Here is a 6,000-nt window from a genome sequence, read left to right as displayed (position 1 = left end):
ATTTCGGAACATTTAAGATTCTGGGAACATTCAAATTTGAAAACCACCCTTTTAAGAACCACCCTAACGTGTATATGTATACATATTAATTAATGTCCAAGTTTCCAAGGTAGGGTGTTCAACCACGCGTAGATTATACTAGCTAAGTGCTTGACGTCCTTTGCCTTTGATACGTACAGCAATTAATTGATAGGTACTGGCTGCGAGCGAGAAGAATGTTACTAGCCACACCTACCATATTCGTCTCATTAACTTTAGGAGCACCGTAGTCTAAATTAAAAGAAATAGTCTGAATTAAGAAAAATTTAAACGCATATTTGAATTTTGATGTATATTTATTGAATTATGTATGTACCATTTTATTCCACAACCTTTCCACCTCTTAAGGGATGTACACATTTTATTTGTTTTCAGCCATTCTGATATATTCAGACCTGTATCGCCTACTAAAAATCGGCATGGACTTTCCAGACAGCCCAATAGATTCTATCTCAGCCTACATAAATATTCTGTTTGTTTCTGATGCTTCTGTCGAAGACTCATCCTCCACGTGCTGGTGAAAGATATCGCGGGCACGTTTTCTGGGAATCGTCGAGGATTGTTCGAAAAACGTCGGCACACTTGACCTTCACGGGTCGTTCGCTCTTGTTTGATCTAATTCGCGCGTAAGCAGCGAAGCGACCGGCTGTTACCTCGTTAACGATTGCGTCAAAGGTTCCACGGCACGGTCTCGCGGGTAATAGCGCACTTTCGGGGTCAGAGTACCCCGAGTAAGTGGTGCTTCCGAGAAAAACACGCCGCCAATGGCCGGATGGCGAATTTCCCCATCTGGGAAAATTACTTTTCTCCTGTATTCAGGATTTACTCGATAATACAGCAAATACAACGCTTCTACCCTTACGATAGTTACATTTTTCACGAGGATATTAGGTGCGATATTACAGCACCAGGGGTGCTTCCTAGCACTCGAATCCTTGTTTTGAGATTCGATTCTTTCTTCTTCTCCCTTCCACCATTTAAAGGTTTGCTAGTCGAAGGATCTGAGATCCTCGCTAACCGACTTCCTTTCAACTAGATCAAACTCGAAATAATAACATCTGTCTAACTAACAGATGTATTTCCTCCAATAATAATAAAAAATGCCATAAAGTTTCCCATAACCCTCTACAGCCTCGACGCGACTCCAAACTTCTAACCCTTCGATTTTACGCAGGAATTCTCTATCTCGAATTCCGCTCGACCACTTTTAAATTCCGTAGCAACCTTTGAAATTAAATTTTAATCGTTATCAGCTCACAACGATCGAACACCTGTTTGGACCTTGGCGGTTCCCCGCATAGGCAAACTCTGGCACGGAACTAATTTACGATTCCTCGAGAGCGAAGTTACTTCGAAAGCTTCATTAGCTGCATCAATGATAAGTTTCGAGGACGAAAATTAATGCTCGGCCCGTCCAAGGGCTGTTTCGTGTGAAACGAGCTTGTTTCTTGGACGAGGGAGCGAGAGAACCTAAACGCGCGCTACTGACAGGGGTTGATGCAGTTATTCCTATCCCCCCCCCCCCCCCCCGCTCCCGGCCCGAATCGAGTAGCGCGGGGGCGGTCGTAGGGAGCCTGTGACAGAAGAAGAGAGGGTGAGTCACCCCCGTGGCCCCGTACTTTCGAGTGCATAGCACCCACAACCGATCCACGCGTGACTAGATACCGTTTTGCACAAAGGGGCCCGACGCAAATTATATTTTAATATATCCTCGCCGCTACTGTGGCGGCTTTCAAAGAAAAACGCGTGAATTTCTTGGCCGAACGGCAGGGATTTCTGCTTGGACTGTGGCGGAGGGAAAGTGAAAAATAATTTAAATACGTGAACTTGGTAAGAATTGATTTTTTCCGGTAAGAACCTTATTTTTATACGGTACTACTCTAACAACATATTTTCACGAGATTTTAATATCTGCTATTTTATTGGTACTACGTGGAGTATCGTAATCGTCCGAAATATTATATCGATGCCTCGCGAACCTAATGCGAGCGAACAGCTAAGAGTCATGGATTTCATTGATTACTTTTATAATCATTTATTTAAGCGATAAAAATCCTGTTTATTATCTACAACTAGCCCCATTTCCGAGTACAGCCTGAGTAGAGTATCCTAGCCGTTCAAAATACATCGATGCCTCATAAAGGCATCCGCAACTAGCCCTGTTTCGGGCAACAGCCTAAACCAAGTATCGCAATTGTTCGAAATACATCGACGCCTCATACACCCGACACTCGCAAACAGTTACAACTTACAAAACTTCGTCAACTACAACTACGATAACTTGTACTTTCAACGGAAACCCTACTTTTACCTACACCTACCCCTATTCCACAACATCGGCCCAAATATAAAAATTCTAAACACGGAAAGTACATCGATGTTTCCCAAACCCAACGACCACGCTACCCTTCCTTCCATATTAACGACAAACAATAAACGTTACGCGACCTCCACCCCCTCGTCGATCACAATCGAAGTCAGATAAAGAAGCGAGAAGTCGTCTCTCTAATAAAAATTTAAAAAAATTAAAAAAAAAAAGAATAAAAAATAGTTGCAGACCGGAGACACTGTACCGCGTAAGCAGTCGGTCTCCATCTGGCGCGAACTTATCGCAAGGTATCCTTTTTCTGTCGTTGCGCGTCTGGCCGCGCATGCGCCGGGACGGTGCAACACGCGCCCTCCGATGAGCCTTCCGCACGGTTGAGCATTTCCACCATTCAGAATCGATGATGTCACGAAGCGGAGCCAGCATCCCCACCGGCCGCAGCGGCCGAGGGTGGTGGTGGTAACGTTGCCCTCCGCCCATTGGTCCGACGTACGTCGAGGTACCAACGCGAATCGCGGGGTCGCAAGCGCGACCCAACGAGAGTCCGCAAGTCGGTGCGTGCCAGTCCGTGCGTGTGCTTTACCTAATAATATTTCCACGGCCAGGAGTGCCCGCTAGTGCCCGCTTCTCTCGCGTCTCGCCACCGATTTCATCCCTCTCGCTCGTCCTTAACTTTGCCCCGTCTCTCTTGCTCTCTTTAACTCTCCCTCTCTCCATCTCTCTCTCTCTCTTTTTCTCTCTCTCTCTCTCACTCTAACTAAAACGCACACACCGTCTCGATCCTACGTGGGCCACTCTCGGAGAGCCAAGAAAGCAGAAGATTCACGCTGCAGAGCAGCACGTGTGCTGCGCTCGTGCGGATCGTACAAGCCACCCCCACCCTACCTGCGTTTACCGCCGCGGAACGAAACGCGTTTCACGTCCTACGTGGGCCCGTACCGAGCAATTACTCGCGATAACTAATCGCGTGCTGTTCGTTTCACGCCGCGGCTCTCCGCTTCGTATTGGTTCGGTTCGCAGAAGGAAGTGCTTAGAGGATTCCACCGAGCCGAGTACGCGTTCGTTCGCCATCGATCCGTGATCGTTTCACGTTCGGTTGTTCGACGTTCGTCGACCCGGTCGAGTCGTGACGACGTTTCATCGGTGTTCAGTGTTGGGACGCGCCAGTGACCGTCCCGTCGTTGTCGCGTTCGCTCGTGAAAACTGTGGGAAAAGTACGCGGTGTGACGGTACCACGTTCTCCACGGATTCGTCGTGGTGCTTTCTGCGGGAGCCGATCGGAGGAGCAGCGTCGGCCGACGGCAGCTTTTGGTACGTAGTCACGTGGGTTGCTACCCTTGTTACGGCCGCCTTGACGCGTTGACCGCCGGTACACTGGCACACGGAGTTCTTCTTGAAAAAATTGGTTTCGACGGTGAGCTGACACGATAACGAAATAATGGTAAATCCGTGGAGGATTCTCGTGAAGTTCGGATTGCGAATACGAGTACCATGATACATCGGTATCGTCATTTTCGAGTGTCAAATCAAAGGAGATAAATTGTGTCGAATTTTCAAGAGTATCGTTTGGCAGTCAACGTGTTAAGATGAATCCGGATAGAGCATGTTTTCTTGCGTGATCTTTTGCCTAACGTTCAGACGACTCGACTGCTTTAACGAGTGCTTCCGTGTTTTTATTTAATATAATTTATCAGAAAACCAATGACTCGAAACGCAATTCTATATCCCGTTCAGTGTAGAAGCTGTATTAACTTAAAATTTGGTGACAACGTATTTATAGCGAATGTAATTTACGAACTAAACGTAACAGAGAATTGCGATCTATGGCATTGTTTCTTTGATAAATCATATTAACTGTTCGAAACCCACGGTCAATCCTCGGCTCCTATGCGAAGGGTTAACGCTGCGATACTTTATAATATACGTAACAACACTTTATAATACTTGGTACAGCCCTCGCCTGTTCTAATGTTACGATATTTTATCGATAAATTGAACATTTCGATAAAGTGTAGTATTCTAATTGCAGGAAGTAATGTTTGGAGAAAGATCCAGTGAATAAAAATGAGTGGATTGCGATGTAAACATCCAAAATGGTTCATTTTTATTCCGTAACTCATTCGTGCACCTTTTTCGTTTTCTCCGCCATCTCTGCCAAATAATCGGACATTTCATGTGCAATAACTTAATACAAGTAATACTGTCTGTCAAGTGTAAATGGTATCAGCACTTCGAAATCAACCCTTACTTCACGACACCTTCCAAACATTGCCCCTCCTAGAATTGTTATTGTTAATAAGAAAATATGGTTGGCAGGAGAGTCCTGATAATTGTCCAAGAATTAAACATGTTATAGGGAGCTCTTTTACAAGATTCTTTGTGACGTATTCATACTTTACTGTATGGTTATAAGAAGTAAATATTTCGTGGCTGTGTGTATGTTTAATTCGTTAATTTATGTACAGCCAGTGTGAGAAGTATCGAGAGATTAACATTAAAAATAATAAACTTTAATTTACGAAAATTCTCCTCTAAAAATATGTAGGAATGTTGGTTAATTATTTATTTCCCTAAAATTGATTAATAAAGTAAATATATGAAGTTTTATTTTGAATTCATTCCTTCGTGAATACTTATTACACTGATTGTATATGAAAATAAAAGCCCTGACTTATTGACTCATCAACGTCCAGGTTAAACCCTTGAACCTAGAAAGCTGCAATTTTGCACGGAGGTGTCGTTTATGATGTATACAAGGAATAAGAAAGAATATTCCGAAATTCAACCCCCTAAGAGGGTGAAAACGGGTTGCAACGTTTGTACGAGGAATATTCTATTTGGTCTTAATGCTCTTTGATATAATTAATCAAACACCTATTTCGCCGTTTTAAAAAATTCAACCTCTGGGGTGAAAAAAGTTGTAAAAGTTGCAAAGTTTGTACGCGACATGTTTTCGTTCCCGGTCGGATTTACTTTATACTCGGTCTTAATATGCTCGTTGATACAAGTATTTTGCTTTAAAGTTGTCTTATTTCCGTAAACACATCCAGAAATTTCGAATTTACCACGTAATATAGAATAAGAATAGCTAGGTGAAAATAAAATCTGCTTGTCTGAATTTTTTATTCGAAAGTGAATCGAGTATTGCTTTCGCAAGTGTAAAGTCTCCTCTATTATCTGTACCATAATCACACTACTCATCATCCGACGACCAAACGCGCCACTTTGCATTAACTCTCATCTTTTCCTTGCTAGTAACGTTAATCTCAATATAAAATACAAGTAATGCTGTCATTTATCAAGTTAAAAAGTATCAGCACTTCGAAATCAACCCTTGCTCCATGCTACCTCCCAAAAATAGTTCCCTCCCTATATTACTTGTACCATAATCTCACTACGCGTCATCTGACGACCAAACGCGCCACTTTGCGATAATCCTCGACTTTTTCTTGTTAGTAACCTTAATCACGATATAAAATACAAGCGATACTGTCATCTATTAGGTTGTCCCGAAAGTTTCTTTCGTTTTATTAATAATTAATAGGTATATACACAATATTTTATGTTTTATGTTACATTACAAAATTGTGTCCAATTCATTTCGCTCCGTTACTGTTACAGCATCAATGTCTAAG

General features: G+C 43.0%; 1 protein-coding gene across 2 annotated transcripts in view; it reads left to right on the top strand.

Annotated features, from left to right (window-relative positions):
- The first annotated feature begins 1,768 nt into the window (after nucleotides 1-1,768).
- LOC128880005 (paired box protein Pax-6-like) overlaps nucleotides 1,769-6,000 on the top strand; it is a 97,384-nt gene continuing 93,152 nt past the window's right edge. The window contains exon 1 of one of the 2 annotated variants that reach the window (XM_054129611.1): nucleotides 1,769-3,676. The gene's annotated coding sequence lies outside the window, so the exon portion shown is untranslated. The remainder of the gene's footprint in view (nucleotides 3,677-6,000) is intronic. The other variant, XM_054129610.1, reaches the window with a different exon arrangement.

Source organism: Hylaeus volcanicus, chromosome 7 (assembly GCF_026283585.1).
Source record: "Hylaeus volcanicus isolate JK05 chromosome 7, UHH_iyHylVolc1.0_haploid, whole genome shotgun sequence".
NCBI classification, from domain to species: domain Eukaryota; kingdom Metazoa; phylum Arthropoda; class Insecta; order Hymenoptera; family Colletidae; genus Hylaeus; species Hylaeus volcanicus.
Note: the sequence above shows the minus strand (reverse complement) of the source record. Positions and strands in the feature narration are given on the sequence as shown.